A 17,131-nucleotide genomic window follows, 5' to 3' on the forward strand; every position below is an offset into this window, starting at 1 on the left:
GGAAGAGGCAACACCTCCTCCAACTCAAATGCAGCTTCTGAGAGGATCTGATGGATCTAAGGAACAGTGAATGCTTAAGAGATACTTTGTTTCCTTATGAAACTGGCAGATGGACAGGCTTGAGAGCAGTGTGTGGCCTAAGGTCATAGAGACAATTTGGCTTTATTACGAGTCTGGCGGTAACCCTGCCGGTGACACCTGCGGGTTGCCGCCAGACTTGTAATAATTTACTGCCACCTGACTTCCCAGTGCCACCAGCTCATTGCAAGTCCGGCGGCCCAGGAAGTCAGGTGTCAGTAAATTGTAAGTCCCCATTCCCATATGGGAGTGGGGACACAAAAGCGTTGGCATTATTATTAACGGTGCCGGCACTTTTGTGAAGTGTTTGCCTAGCATGGCCGATGCACACATTAACGCATCATAGGTATCTAAATGTAACCTGCCTCAAAATGGAAGGTAGCACATGGGCATTTCAATAGTAGGCCTCAAAACAGCAGAGATAGATTTACACATCAAAATGCAGTTAGTTCAAGCCAGCGCATGAGGAATGTGCTGATATGGCAGAAGCCTTGAGCAAGATATGACGTTGTGGAGTGATTGGTTAGATGTAGGATGCAAAACGCTTTCCCTGGCATAACAAAAGGGAACATGACTTAATTAGATGTTGCTACCGGAACCAGGTTCTGCAAGAGGAAAGGGTAGAATGGGTAGAAAGGGTAGAATGCTGCATAGAGATTGGCTACGAATGAGAGTGTTCAATTACCCCTGGCTGAACTATTGCACAAAAAATGAATTATGATCATCCATGCAAATGCCCTTTACGTGAAATATGACTGAAAACATAATGCACTTCCTCCTATTTCGTCCACTTTATTTTAAGATCAGAAAGAGCTATCTTATGCCACTATTTAAAAATAGATCATTAACAACTGTAAAAGATGCTCTAGCTGTGTGTGTTAATTCAAGGGATGAACTGGCAGTGCATGCGGTTGTGTACTGTCCGACGAGTGCCTGGAGGATCAGATCTCACTCCAACTAGGGGTGTAAAATGAGTGTTCTATCTGTGCACTAGTTCTTCCTGTTTCTGAGTATGTATGATTGTATTTGTTCTCACTATTACTGATTCTGATATTCTCATGTACGCTTTCGATTTTGTAGCTAAACGCTATTTAAAAACTGCTTACAATCTGAAGATTAATTGTATAATGATGTTGCCCTATTTGTGGTTGAGGCACTATTTAATTTAGAGCTAAGTAAATATATGAAGGAAACAAAGGGAAGTCCATAATTAAATTGTGTGTTTAATATTAATACCCCCATACTTGGCAATCTCAGCTCATAGCTACGATATTTTAACAATAAATAAAAAAAAAAAATTATGAGTATTGAAGGGTTACATTTTATGACAAATTTCATGTAAATGTTTAAGGTGATGTATTAAGGGTGTTTCTGCTAGCCGTTGTGATTTAAAAATGTTCTTTTGCCTGTTGTTGCTTTTCTGATTTACTGATCGAAATAAAGCCAAACTGACTTATTGACTGACAGATTTAGCCAAGAGCTTTGAGCAAGATATTACTTAATTAGATCTAGCTACCAGAACCAGGGTCCGCTAGGGCAAGGGATAGAATGCTGTGTGGGGATTAGTTGCGAATGATAATGTTCAATCCCACAAATTCAGCAAGTGAAACAAATAACCAATAAGGGTTCCACCCCTGCTCTTAACACTATCAAACACAAGGTCACAGCCCTGGTGAAAACAAGACTACAAGCAGAGACACACACGGGACAGAGTCATTCAAACAGAAGAGGCACATGCCCCCTGTAGGAAAACATTTGCTAAGGAGTAGAGACACATACACTGGATAATGTAAGCTCCCAGCCCATGAGAACTCAGTATATAGGACTAAGGAAAGGTCAAAGGCCATAACTCAACACTGAAAGTGCAATAAATGGTGTACATCGATTGGGACACATCAATGAGTTACAGAAATAATTTTATTCACCAGACCACATAACCATATAGTAGTAAAAACACACACAATCCGAACAGGTGCAGGGGCCCAGAGCAAAGGTCCTAGGTGCACATTACATGAGGTCATGCACATAAACCATGGCAAAGGAAAGAGAGAAGTTACATGTTTCCAATCAGAGCTTGCAATAATATTCTGTTGATTAACACAGCTTGAAGAGCGAAAACGGTAACATGCTGCCAACGTTCAATTCTCAAAAGAACAGGATGCAAAAAATACAAATGTTGCCACAATGTTCATGCCACACAATTCCATTGGTCAACACTGACTGAAGCGGTTCATCACAGAAAAGGCCAAAGGAGCTCCACCAATAATAAAATGTTGATTATCGAATCATAAGTCTGGGAAGCTAAAATGGTACCAACATGAAGTTACTATTATGAGGTAGCTAACAGAATGGTCACGAGGGATAAGATAGGGCAAAAGGGATAGACATTGTATATATTCCCCTATAGAGCAATCTAAATTGACCAATCAGCGAACAATATTCTCAAAGTATTCTGGAACAATGTTTTGTGATGTCACTCTACTTTCTACTATAAACCACCACAATTGTGTAGTGTTCATTCACAAATTCTTTCCAATTATTCCCAGCCGTGTTTCCCTGTAATAAACTTTTGTTTTTCTTGCTCCCGTGCACTTCATTGACTTATTTGGATTATTTGTATTATTGATTTTTGGGTCTTACCCAACTCTCATTGAATCCATTATGTCTTAAAATAGGTTTCATGAAGTCTTCAAACTTTATGGCCTCACAATCAATTTTAGCAAATCAAAGTCTTTGATATTCCATCCAACAATTAAAAAGCCATGAAGATTACATCTTGAATTAGAAGGGCAAACAATCAAACAGGTTAGCAGCTATGACTACCTGGGTATCCGATGTATGCGCAGGGTGAGTTGGATTGAACAGATTGATAAATCAACTTTTATCCTACAGAGGACAAATTTGCAAACACTTATGGAAATGGTGCACTCACGCCAGCCCTCAATATGCACAATATTTAAACGAAGGGATCTGCAACATATGGAGCTGAAATCTGGGGCTTCACACACACAACTTGATTGTCTGTAATTGAGAATAAATTGTTGAACCCACCACAATCCACATTAAATAAAATGTTGCATTTAGAAATAAACATTGAACAAGTTGCTGGTACCATTACACTAAGACCATTAATGTACTGGGTGTGTTTGTGGGCATCCCCTCACAAAGAAGAATATAAAGCAGCCCTGATTTATATGTTATCACAAGCAGGGGGAAATCATTACCGTGGTAACACATCAAGGCAAAACTGATAGAGATAAGCCTAGATGAGATTCAGTGCCATACAGGGAGTGTTGCAGGCAACTAAAAATTGGAGATTAAAAAGGGCTGTGCCTTATTAAAAAAGGAGCAGATAGTAGTGACACGATTAATTCGAGCCAATTTGCAGCATACTGGTCAATAAAACAAGATTGGCGATAGGAAAGCTACGTAGACCAGATAAGCCCACACTTTGCACGCTCACTGAATATGAGATTCCGTTTTGGCACATTACCTTTAGCAGACCTTGAAAATTCTTGGCAAATAAGTAATAACAACACCTGCTCAGATTGTTCGATGCATAAGGAGAGTGTGGGGCATTTCTTGTTTTTTTGCCCAGTGTACTGGCGAGCATATGTAACACCTATGTTGCTACAATCTGGTGTATGCCAAGTAGCACATGCAATTGTGCTGTGCAAGTTAAGCAACAGTGATGTAGTTACTTATGCAGTGTCTACAATTATATTTAAATTATGGTCAATTTGGAGGAATGCTGTTGCAAATCAAAATAATACCTCCAGCACATCCCACGGGAGAACACTGTCTGATGTAATCAGTTAACCTATCATTCATTATCTGTGATACAATTCCGCAAACACATCCAGGATGTGTTGTCAAAAGTGTAAAGTCACATGCCCAAAAGTAAAGGATATCCACACCCAGTTGCAGATCTAAGAAAGTGTATAACAGCCTGGGGGTCTTTCTCAGCACGATGGAGGTGTCAGCCTTACAATGGGCACCATTACGAGTTCAGCGGTAACCCCGCGGTGCTACCGGCAGGTTGCCGCCAAATGCGTAACACCAATTTGGCCACCTGACATCCCAGTGCCACCGGGACACTACAAGCCCCTGCGGCCCAGGATATTAGGTGGCAGAAAGTGTAATTCCCCATTGCCATGTAGTCCCTGCAGATGGCTAAACCTGCAAAAGCCTGGTACAACTAATGAGCTGAATTTTGACAGCACTTCTGCCGAGTGATTTTAGAGGCATGTCTTCCTTACTTAGCATTGCTGCCATGGACATGGGGGCAGTGGTGTAGCGGGCCCCCCCGCAGCCACCACAGTGCGGGGAGGACCCCACACAAAGGTGTCGAACAGAGGGGTGCGGCCACCCTCCAGCAACATTGCTGCTCCCTGTGAGTGGCTGCTCTGTGCAGCAACCAGGGCTGGCCGGTGTTGGTCAGGAGGGTGCCTCGATGATTGTGATGTTGTGCAGTACCTGTGTCTACTGCTCACACTGCTGGCCAACGCACAACCACTCACAACGTCCGTGTCCGTGTGGCGGAAGTTGGACATAGGCAACAGCTGAGCAGGGTCAGCTAGGCAGGGCTGCCTCCTGCCTTGCACATTTGCTGAGCATGCGTGTGCTGCACGCCTGCATAGTGTGCGCATGTGCAGCAAAAGACAATCCTGCACAGTGTGAACGAGCCCTGACTGAGACTGAGCCGCACCTTGGCACCAAGGATAGGCATCAGAGGCAGAGATGAGCCGAACCAGTCATCACTGCTACCCGCTGCCAGGGCCTTTCTTTGTTGCAGGCAATGCCTGGGCGGTGCCTGGAAAGAAAATAATACATCAGGCTGCCTGCCCTATCAGAGACTAGCAGATGGGAAACCCATGGTGAGCACTCACCAGCCGAGGTTTCACCAGTGGAGGACTCATAGGTAAGTAAGTAGGCTAGTATATTTCCCCTTGAGTTTCCCTGTGCCACTCACTATATAGTGCAGCACGGCCCGACCAACCCCCTCTGGCTCTCTAGCCTGTCTCCTACTGACCCCCGCTTTCTTCTTCGGTGATGCCTTGCTGCTGTGCTTGTCCAGATCGGAGCCTGGTGAGCTACAGTCTTTATCTGTCTCCCACTAAATTCCAAGTCCGACCCTCATTTTCGCTTTGTTCAGTGCCTACCAATCATCTTAATCATATGACCGCGCACCAGCGAGTACACACAGGAGAGGAACCGTACACTTGCAAGCAGTGCGTCAGTCAGGTAATAAAAATAGCCTTAGCAGGCACCAGAGAACACACTAATGAAAAGTTCTGTGCAGAGATTTTGTTAAACGGGAGCCATTTTAAACTGCACACAAAGACAGGATGGAAATGCATGGATTTATTTCAAATGAAAACACCTAGGCCACTGAGTGTGTAATTGGAAAGCAGTGTTTCACGGCACAACGTGGCACTGGGTTGGATATCACTGTTAATGTAGACTGCCCGTTCATGGCCTGGTCTGTTGGTTTGCAGACTAGGCCTGCTCTTTCATGATCACACCTCTTTTCCACCAAATCAAGTGAAAAATAGCTGGGATTTTTGTAAGCACTTCTATGACACCCTAGAACACTCAAGTCTTACAATATTCTTTGTGGCAGGTAGGATGTCCTGCCTCGGTATCTCCTCTCATTTTGCTGTTATCAACAGAATGGGCCTCATTACAACTCAGGCGTTAAGGGTTAACGCCGTCGTTAACCATTAACGCCTGATTCCAATTTGAACGGCTGCTTTTAGCAGCCGTTAAAATCCATGGCGCTAAACCGCCTTGGTGCTAATTACGCCACCGTAATTTACGGTGGCGTAATTAGCGCCATCCCGCTCCCATTATGCCCTATGGGACAAAAATGGGAATGGGGAAGGGTAAATGGGAAATGGGGATTTACCGCCCCACTCACCTTGGAATGGGGCGGTATGTCTCCATCACCTTGTAGGAAGGGTAGGGTTGCGGCTGTCCATTGCCAAGTTTCAACAATCCATGTGAAGCAACATTTTCGTGGCCAATCCCTTATGACAAGTTTTCAGACAAAATCTTTCAGTTCTTCATCACAGATTTGCCACACATAGGGGCACATCCACAAATATTGCATGTGCCAAGTGCACACAAAGTGAAGAAAAACAATGCAGTCAGTGAGCAGATGGATTCTCAAAAGAGGAACTGCGCAAGTTCCTTTCTGCACGCTGTTTCATTGCACCCACAGAATCTGTGTCACGAGAGCATGGGGGGCAAGCATATCCCAGAGCATATCTCTGATTCACAATGGGAATGGCTCTCCCGGGGGCTCTCCCTTTGCAGTACCAATCCCCTGAGCTTGCCAGGTTGCAAGCTAAGGGGAAGAATAAGGCAGACATGAATCTTCACACACCTCTGGCTGCATTCTGTACTTCAAGAAGAAAGCCTCTTGCCTGGCATGAGCATTTCTTTTTATTTTCCATTTCCACCATAATGTTAAGCCTGTCACTCCACCCACGTAGGTGGAGAGCTATCAATGCGTATCTGAGAGTTGGGGGTTCACGTGATACTTGCATATGCATGGAGGGGAGGCTGCTGCAAGCCGCGTGCAACCTGTCCCTTCACCTTAGTGAATCAGGGGACATGCGTGCAGCAGATGCTGAGTGCGAGCGCCAGTGCTGGTTTTCCAGGCAGATGCATTACATCACGCAAGCGTTCGGGAGGCTGAGGAATGCATGCAAAAGGCGGAGGGACATCGAAGGAACTAACGTGATTGGTCTCACTGGGAAGGGCTCATGTGTTCTCTGATAACATGCGAAACACATTGTAGTTTTTACCACATCATGTGACCAATCCATAACTTTCTTTTGATTTTGAGGATTTTTTATCAAACTTTGATATTTCTTAAAATCGTATACATTATTTGCCCTTTGTTACTGTGTCTCTTCTTCCACAGACACTGGCACTACTTCAGCATGTTAGGCTGCAGATGTGTACTTGGCACGCAATGCCAGTCTCTTCCCATATGATGTTTACTTTGTACATAATGGTAACAGGGTGTTTCAGGCTGTACATTGCATATAATATAATTGCCTGCAATGGCTCTATCACGTGGGGTAGCAGTAAGAGCTTAAGAAACCTAATTAAAGAGCATGAAAATAAATCTGTATACCGAGTCTTTACTAAAAGGCAAAAGCACACGAAGGTTTACAAAAAGTGTTTTTAAAGATCAGGGATGATCAGGAAGCTTATGGCCAGAACATGCATGAAGAAAGTGCCTCCTCCATCAAAAGAGAGATTGGTCATTTAGCAGTAGTATAAATGCTTTATCTGGTTTAATAAAGTATCCCAAGGCAGTGTCCTCAACATTCCGAATTTTGGATAGAAGGATATCATTGTCATAATTCAGAAGGCCAGAAATTAATCAACACCATAACTGCCAGGAGCACACAGGTACTGCGATAGGTTACCCCATATATAAAACGACTGATTCTACAAAAGCATTTTAAAAACAACATTACACATGGCAATTACATCCTAACTATGAAAGGCTGTTCTTAGATAGTCATTAGTCTCAGGTCCATATTTTCCAATGCAGAAAAGTTATACAAAGCATCTGATGTGCTGGTATAGTATATATTTCGTGCTACGCCACTGATCCGAGGTTGGATGTGGGGCAGGCGCAGCACAATGAGGACGTGAGTTTTTCTATCCATGTAACCCTCGGTTTCTCATTGTGCAGGCCTGCATTTCAGCATGCACTAATGAGACCTGCTGGAGAGAAGTTATCCGTGTGGCCTATCCTGTGAAACCAATGCACATTGAATATAATGAACGCGTTCACACAACATATTCTCGACATGACCCAGTGTTGGCTTGATCTTGTTGCATTTATTCCTTGCATTCTGAACTGGTCTCTGCTGCCCCTGTTGCCATTTTATTTGCCCATTGCACTGGGATAAAGCTTGTTTCCAAATTTGAGCCAGTTGTTATTCTCCCTCCCCTCGATTGCAAGAGGTCTGTGTTCCTGTAGTGCCACTCTATCACTAAGTCACTCACTCATTCACCAAACACGTCTCTCTGTGTCCCCACCTCCACCCCACTGAGTCAGAATGATCTGTCCTTGTGTATTACTTGTGGGGCCTGCCCTTCCCTCCCTCTGTGCATGTGCGCCACAATGCCTCTATGCACTTATATCACACTGTGCGCTCTATCTTCCTCTGGATGCCTCTGGTTTGCCTAGCGACTTCTCTTACGCCACTACGCCGCTGTCTCATCAGCATCAGCCACCCGCTCTGTGCCCCCTCGCTCCCTCTCCACGTGCCCCATTGACACATCTGTATTGGCCACCAGATTTTAAGGGTGGACTCGGGTTTTCCATGTATAGTTTGATTATTGTCAAAGGGGAAACTGCAGGTTTTTAGGCAGTTGGGAGTATGAGGTTGATGTGATATTGGGGGCTCCTACTGAAACAAGCTGAGTGTGAAGAATGGCAGCTACCTTTTCCTTGTGAAGCTCTCCCGAGTTGGTTGTCCAATGAGAACTACATTTGGGCTCTGGTAGAACATCATAAGACCATAACTCCAAAAGCTCCAAAGGGAAATGTTTTAACTTATACTAATACTGCTGAACCAACCAGAATCTACCATTAGCCTTTTCATGTTTCTTATCTAATATACTATTGTGGTTCTGTTTTGCACTTTAGGTGTGGAAAATAACAGATATTGAAGACCATCATACGCCTTTCATATGACGTGCCTTCAGTGGTTCTGGGCGGGTGAGGATGCAGAAATCTAATGAGAGTGACTGTTTTGATATAGTAGACTTATCTGCAGTCTGTCATGGAGTGGTTGTGCCGGGAAAGTGTAGCACAGAAGGGCAAAGTGCGGTTCTTGGAAAGGACGATAAAACCTGCGCTAAATTTTCTTTTTTCCAGATAATAACACTGAGATGGTAAAAGTATGCTCTAATGTGACTCACGCTATATGTCAGTATTACACTCAGCAAGAAAATAGAGCATACATGTTAATACTGCTAATGCTGCTCAGACCTTACAGCAGGCAGGTGTATCAGCTGTCAGTACATGGCACAACAATTGTGGTAGATAGGCCAGGTTTTGCAGTATGTTGTGTTAAATACCTCCATTGCCAAATTGGTTTGTACTCTTTCTTTGTCTGCATTTCATGTCACCACACAGTTTCCTAGCTGCACTGAAGGGCTCGTGATTAGACTAAACCAACTGGGTGCCAGCATAAAGCTGAAACGGTATTGATCGAAAAGATTGTATCTAAAACGTTGTAGATACGATTTAGCTGCATTCTTCATAGGCATAAGATACTGAATCCGAAAATGCAGAGGGAGGCAAGCAGGGGTTGCAGGGTTGACCCCCACACTGCTACTTAGGTATTGTCAAGTTCAGGGGCTGCAGGGGTGTCCCCTGCAAACAAGAAACAATGCACAGGACAAATAAAAAGGTTTTTGTCTACGATATTTTGACATACATCCAGCTGAAACAGCTGAAGCGGAGTTTCCAGGGGAGAAGAAAAAGGGAAGTAGCGGATCGGGCATGGGATGGGGGCCAATGCTGCTCTTGTGACTTGGGGTATGTATGAGGGATAATTTTTGGACGGTCATTTGGACATATTAAAAAAGCCCATAAACACACCAATACTGGTGAACTAAAGGTTATTAAAACTCTCAGCAGGTCAAATGATATGTTATAATATAGCTGATGAAAGGAGGGGATTCCTCTGTGCGGATGCTTCAGTTGGACCTTGCCTTTCAAGAAGTACAATACTTTGTGAACTCTGAGCTCCTCAGCATCTGTGGAGATATCCTGCACAACAGCTGGCCAAGAATAGTGGGAAATGATTCAGATATATCAGAAGAACTGTGCCTGTGGCGAGTCCTATGGCAATATAGTGGATGGAGTTGTGGATACCAAGGATTCATGTTCAATGCCATTGAAAGTGATATTTATTAGCCCTTACTGGCAACATTATTCCAGGTCCATGAGCTGAATGCAACTGGGACTGCATGATGCATTGAGATGTGTGGGAGGTGCAGAAAGCCAGACGTCCAGCAAGATATTGGGCCTCATTACGAGTATCGAGGCAGCCATGCCCTTAATAAGGGCATGGCTGCCTCCATACCGGGTTCCAGTACCGGGTTCCTCCAATGAGGACTTACCGGGCTATTCCAACCTAGGAGGACCCGGTAAATCCTCCTTGGAAAAACCCATCACCATTCCCATTTCAGCCCCCATAGGGCTCAATGGGAATGGGGAGGGAGCTAATAATAATTATTAGCTCCCTGGACCCTCGCGGGACCCGCTAAGGACTCTTGGTTTTACCAGGCATCCTTACCAGGTCCCGCAAAGGAAACCTCGTAATAGGGCATCCGTAATGAAGGGTACCGGTCCCGTACCGTAACCCTTCATTACGGGAGTGCCTGCCTCATAATGAGGCCCATTGAATCAGTACTCTAGGGTCAACTTCTGACCCATCGGTTAGGAATTGGTTGCAATTGGAACTTATTATCTTCACAACCACCCCAGTTGAAATGTATCAGTAAGTTAACAAGAGGACAATGTGTGTTAGTGGGAAACATGATATGTTGGGATGGTGGAGTTGAAGTTGTTGCTTTAAATGGGAAGTTGTTTTTTCAGGGAGAGTATAGGTGCATACAATTGGTATCTACCCCATCTGGTGACTTACACTTCATATTACAAAAAGGAACACAACAATTTCATGTATTCTGGCGAGCAGTAAAGGGCAGTATATTTACAGGTTGCAATTTTAAGGACATGGCATATGCTGGTAACTAGAAACTTTAAGAAACTATTAGACATAGTTCCATAATAACAAAGATAACAGACATCACAAAGAGTCTTCAGGTAGTGGAGGTAGGTTTAGTAATTATAAAAAGGTGCTTTATGTACATTATAAAACCACGTTGTCTACTCCCACTGATCTGTCATGCTTTGTTAATGATGAAGTCGTTGAGCAACCTTATCTTACCACAGCTGCATTTTTAATATTGTTCTTTCTTTCTTCTGGTAGGTGTCATTGTGTGATGTTCTAAATGCTATAGCCAAAAAGGGAAAGTAATGGCCTACGACAAATATTGTCATAAATGTGATGATAAGGCGGTCAGTCCCCTATAAAAACAAGTCTCGAGGGTAGTTTGGGTTAGGCAGGAGGCAAGGGGTTGAGGAGTGGGATGCTGCTTGTTTGTCTTGCAAGCACACTAATAAATCTCCTATGTTTTATCATCATTGAAAATCAAATGACTATCTGATTACGCTGACATTACCAAGGAATCTATCTTGGTGTGCTAGTCTTTCTCCATAGCAAAGCCTTCCCCGATTCCCAAACAGACACTCCCAAATCTGCTCTGAGTGTTGGATTTCTAAGTCTGATGCATCAAGTAAGGTGCAGTCTTGAGTGCCCTTTTTCTTTGGGATCTGGTAGTTTCTAACCAGTTGCTGTCTCAGAGGATGTGCGTATCGTTCAGGGCTGGTCCCGTCAGTCCTACTCTCAGATGGACCGCAGACTATATGCAATGTTGGTTGACACTGTGACTTAGTCACACTTATCATGAATCTAGTAGTTTAATATTTTAAAATATTGGTATGTTTGTCACATTCTGGATCCCAAAACCATGAATGTCCACTTCATTAGCAAAGGACTACAATTGAGACAATCTTTACATTTAGCCAATTCTAGGCCTGTTTTACATTTCAGTGCCAATCAACATTAACTACCGCATCACATACATTTTTCACAGCAACGCTTCACTTTCACCCATAGTCTTCAGGCTCAACTTAAGCACATGCAGTACTTAAGCACATGCAGTTGGGAAGCCCGGCAGATGGCAGTTTCCCTCAATGCCCATTTCTATGTAAATGTGAAACACATATATAAAAATAAAAAAATAAAAAAAATAAGAATGTGAGCATGGTGCAATTTCCTTAGCTTCTTATAATTTCCACAGTGACTACTGTGTTCTTGTAATCATTTCACAACCGTCAGTATGCTGGAATAGAATGAGGTTAAAAGAAGCAGGATGAAGCAGAATTCGTCATAGTAACAAAGAATGAACAATACAACAATGGAAGTATTAAAAGGAAAGAAAATGTGTTTACCAGAATATCGACTAGCTCGAAATCCATCTGAAAATAAAGTCAGAGCGTCATTATTTGTCTTGAAAAATATGAAAAGAAAAAATCAAACAGAAGGAAACTGAGCTGCCAGAGGTTTGAACTGTTATTATACGTATTATGCCATATCTGTAAATTACGTTGTAGTACTTGTGCACTTTTAACAGGTTCAACCATCATATGATCATACAATTATGGCTTATTGGCATCTTATCAACATCAATCACAATTACACCTTAAAAAGTGTAACATTGGTTAGCTATTAAACACTGTAAGGGAATCGCGTGCGTTTGGCAGAGGCACCAGTATCCCACCATTACATTGCAAGCCCATTTCTTCGAACCATATTGCATTGAAATGTCTTCAACACATTTTTCTGCAATGCAAATTGGTGGTTGGGTTTGGGTATTAATTAAGGTGAGGGGATGTGGGTATGGGTTGGGGGCAGTATCCCTCTGAATTGATTTTCAGTAAAATGTGTTCAAAAATCAAAGACATATTCTCAAGCATATCATGTAGATCCGAAGGTTCAAAGGGTGGCCCATGAATAGAAAACAGCCTTGACAAATGTATTAAAAATAAGGGTCCACTTTTCAAATGTGTGAGTCTCTCTGTTTTCTAGAGGATCAGCCACTGTGATGTTTGCAACAGTTTACATCTGGCCCATTCTGCATGCAGGTCAGCCGCACAAATCAAATGTTATGCCCGAATGCTACATCCTCATGGTCGCTAAGCGCAAAGGCTGTAGCACACTGCACATCTGGGAATACAATCAGATTGGGCTCAGATTCCCAAAAATGCTTTTGGCACAAGCGGTAAGATGTGGTTGCACCAAAAAAGATGTGCACATTCATATGCCCTTCTGCACCCACCTTTGCACATTTGTGCAAACACAGGAGTATGCCAGGTAATTTTAATGCACATCCCGAAATCAAAAATGGGATCCCCAAATTATTAATTTATGTAAGGGGCTGGATAGCGCATCTTTTACTCTCCTGTCCCCACCCCACTGAAATCCATAGTTTACCTTTAAGAAGGAGATAATTTGCAAATTTCTACTTCTACCACAAACAAAAACAGCCCATTGTCTATTCTTATTTTATTCGAGTTAGGTTTCGAGATGGGTGTGACCCAAATGCTGGACAAGAAGCAAGAAAGCCCTTGAAAAAGTAGGAATACGTTTGTATCACATTATATTGTAGACAACTTTATTTTGTATTTACCATAGATGCACATTTATCTTCTCCAGTATTTGCCTAAAAGAAAGAAGAACATTAATTAGAAACGAGCTTCAAATGCAACTAATGTGTTGGTGAAATTGATGCACTTGAGCAGACACAGAGCAACTGCTTCTATGGATTAGATATTTTTGACCACTCGATTTCTTGCTTAAACCTCAAACAGCCATCCAGTCCTCTACTACCCACAGGTTCCAGCACTGCAGCACATTTTTGAAACAGGCAAGCATTAGCCTAGTGCAAACACGCATTGTTTCAATATCTATTTACAAATGGACAATGTTTGCTGAATGCCAAACATCACCTAGACACCATAAACTCAGTTCCTTTGATTGTTCATTATCTTTCTCAGATCTATTAGTACCACATCCCCTCAACCGCAATTGATTCCTTAGTCTTGGAGGGAGCCTGCCTTCCCCCAGAATATCTACTAAAACCTATTCCTTTTTGGGGTCCTCCTCCCTTGCCCCCTGCCAGGAGACATAAGTGTATTAGTTATCCATTTTCCTCAGGTTTCTTCTGCTGTCCTCCATTCAGCTCTTCGAGGTGGAAGCTTGCTGGGCATGTCTTCCCAACAAACCAAGAGTCCTCAGCCAGATGTCATGCGTCTGAAGGCTCCTAATGGCTTTGGATTTTGGTGAAATTAGGAATGATGGAATGGCCCCTGTGTGAGTAGGTGGGACACACAGGCTGCAAATTGGGTCAGTGCTGGAGATCCTGTGGGGTACATGTCCCCAGTTATTGAAGCAGACTGCATTCTGAGCGAGACCCCACTGAAATATCAGGGATAGTGGCACATGTTGGGAGGTTTGGACGCTTCAGGTGTTCATCCCCAATGGAGTATTTCGCTCTGGCATCCATCATGGTTCCAGAGGTAGAGGAGACAGTGACATAAGTATACCTGTGGATTAATGGTGGAGGTGGCATTAATGGATCTGGACAGTGTTCACAGCAGTCTCCTGTCTGAGGACTGTGCACCTTGAATGGGCCTATGTTGTTAAACTGACCTCTGCACTGACTGGGTGAGCCTGCTCACACAAGAGAGTCATACACTCACTGGTTAGGTGCTGAGACACTGGTTAGATGCTGAGGTCCGGGTAAGGACAACTGATCTTTCCCCTCTCGGCACACATGCACAGATAGAGGATGGTGGTCTGCCTTGCTGGAAAAGGGAAGTTCGTATTACTTTTTTCCAAGTGTTGTTTTGTTTGAATAACTGTCATCATGAGGCTCCTTAAGCAATTTGAGAAGTACTAACACATACACAAATCAGACTTAGACTGCTTCAGTTCTTTTACTTCCAGCATGAACATGAACACACAGAGGTTAAACATTGCAGCAGATTCAACAAAACACTCAAGTGCCTAATAAGAATTTAAATCTGATTTGAAATATCAGCCACAGGAATGGCTGTGAGCAATGAGCAAAGGGGAATTCCCCATATCACACTCATCGTCTTCCTCTCCCTTCTCTTCCTTCTGCCTTCAATCACACTGCCAACTTTGCCCCAACACACAGCAAAATGAAGCTTCCTGCCAACAGCATGTGCCATGTGCCGTGGTGTAGAAGGCAGGTACAGTCAGACTTCGAGGAACAAATCACACTAAAATCACATTTACTGTTAAAATTAGTGGCACCTCTGATGTTGCAGTTGTATTCAGGGTGAGAACACCCAAAGGCCCCACTGGGTCTGCTTGGGCTCCCTCGTTATGTGAGGTTGCTCCCATGTATCTGAGGGAAACATGTACACCCCTCCAATTAAAAAAATCACCAGCCACCACTGTTGCTATTGCCACTATGTGTTGGTAAGGATATAACATCTCCTGAATTTGCAGATTGCCAGCCTCATAATTGTTTCTTTTTTGACTACTTAAGAAATAACCAGTATGAATTACAACTGAATTTGACTACTTTAAACATAACACACATAACAGCCAGAATGTATTAATCCTTTCTTTCCTGGTCACCTCTAACAACCTGGTTACTCCTGCACCACAAGAGGCTTTTGCAGTAAGTGGTTATTTTGATGAAACCAGCAGAAGGACATGTTCCATTGCCTAATAAATAACGCCTTTTCATAATAAACACAATACACTATTCAAATCTCATCTAAAATAATCAAATTTACAAAAAAGAAAAGACAGACATTTACAGAAACTGTAGATAGGGTAAGTTAATTTAAGTTGTTCTTACACAGGTTGCCTCCTAAAAACAAATAGGAAAGAGAATACGATTAGAAGAGATACAGCCAATAGGATAAGGAAACAAAACAAATCCTACTTTTTAGAAAATAACTATCACTGCATAACTGAAACTCACAAGTAGGACCATTCAGAGGAACAAACGGAATATATGTGCATGCAATGCTCTTTTGTAGCAGACAAAACGTATTGCACAAGCTAGAGATCAGAAAGTCATTATTACACCGATCTCAAACTGGAAAGTCCACATTTCGAGGAATATATTAGATTATCTTCACCACAAAGTAAAGTTTATTAGAAACATTGAACAAGTAAAAAACTGGCAAATACATCAAATTAAAGAGTAGGATGGTTCAAGGCTGCGTTGTATCAACATGGTGCCGAGGATGGGATCTTGGAGAGAGTCTGGTGTTCATATGTACAAGTATGGGGTAAATGTGTCCATCTAGAAACAGGTGCAGCTTTGTTTTGGTAAAGTTGATCAGTGGTAATGTTTGGACGCCTAGCATGTATGGAAAAGAGAACATGTTTTAAATGGCTGGTATAATTGCCTGATAGTTTGATGTATTGACAGTATTGCATTGAAGGCTAGAAAAGTACCCTCAGAATAGTGGCTAGCAATGATCACCCTGATGCTGGACTTCACCCAATCAGATTATTCAGAAGGCGAAATGCTAAATCTCCAGTTAAGCTCTTGAAAAATGTCACTGGATATGTTATCTTGAATGTCGTTCACTGGACAATGCTAGTTCTTCTTTAGTCTTCATTACTTCCCTGTAATGAAGACTGAAAAGGAACTTGTGTGACCCAAGCAAGCAAGCAGAATTCAGAGGACATATTCACTCCACTCCATGTCATTTCTTTTATCATTATCACCTGAATTATGTCTCTTTACTATAGGGTGACTGCCAGTGGGGATTTCCTGGTCAGTAACAGGACCTTGCTGTTCCTTTTCGGAACCATCATTGCACTTGTGATCTTATGTTGGGCAGTGGGACATTAGCCAATGGAACTATCTGAACTGCAGAGGTTTAGCACCTTAAGAGGGTGGACATTAACAACAGGCGCAGATACATTTGCAGGCTACTATTGATGAATCAATAGGAAAGAATGAGTGGCGTCCCTGGAAACTTTTGGTCGAGCAATTATTATAGGTGAAACTTCAGACTTTGGGCCTCATTACGACCCTGGCCCTCCCATAATGAAGGGTGACGGTACGGGACCGGCACCCTTCATTACGGGAGTGCATATTATGAGGTTCCATTTGCGGGACCCGGAACAGACGTCTTGTAAAACCATACGTCATTTCCGGGTCCCGCAAGGGGAAGAGGGAGCTAATAACGGGCCATTTATAATGTACCCGTTATTACCTCCCTACCCATTCCCATTGAGCCCTATGGAGGCTCACATGGGAATGGGGATGGGTTCCTGCAAGGAGGAATTACCATGTCCTCCAATGTCGGAATGACCCGGTAATT

General features: G+C 43.0%; 1 long non-coding RNA gene across 1 annotated transcript in view; it reads right to left on the reverse strand.

Annotated features, from left to right (window-relative positions):
• LOC138579583 (uncharacterized) overlaps positions 1 to 13,480 on the reverse strand; it is a 163,097-nt gene extending 149,617 nt beyond the window's left edge. The window contains exons 1-2 of the long non-coding RNA XR_011304083.1: positions 13,438 to 13,480; positions 12,200 to 12,226 (exon numbers count right to left, since the gene is read on the reverse strand). This is a non-coding gene — a long non-coding RNA (uncharacterized lncRNA). The remainder of the gene's footprint in view (positions 1 to 12,199; positions 12,227 to 13,437) is intronic.
• Positions 13,481 to 17,131: the final 3,651 nt, after the last annotated feature.

Source organism: Ambystoma mexicanum, chromosome 3p (genome assembly GCF_040938575.1).
Source record: "Ambystoma mexicanum isolate Mex_15411 chromosome 3p, UKY_AmexF1_1, whole genome shotgun sequence".
In the NCBI taxonomy this organism is placed as follows: domain Eukaryota; kingdom Metazoa; phylum Chordata; class Amphibia; order Caudata; family Ambystomatidae; genus Ambystoma; species Ambystoma mexicanum.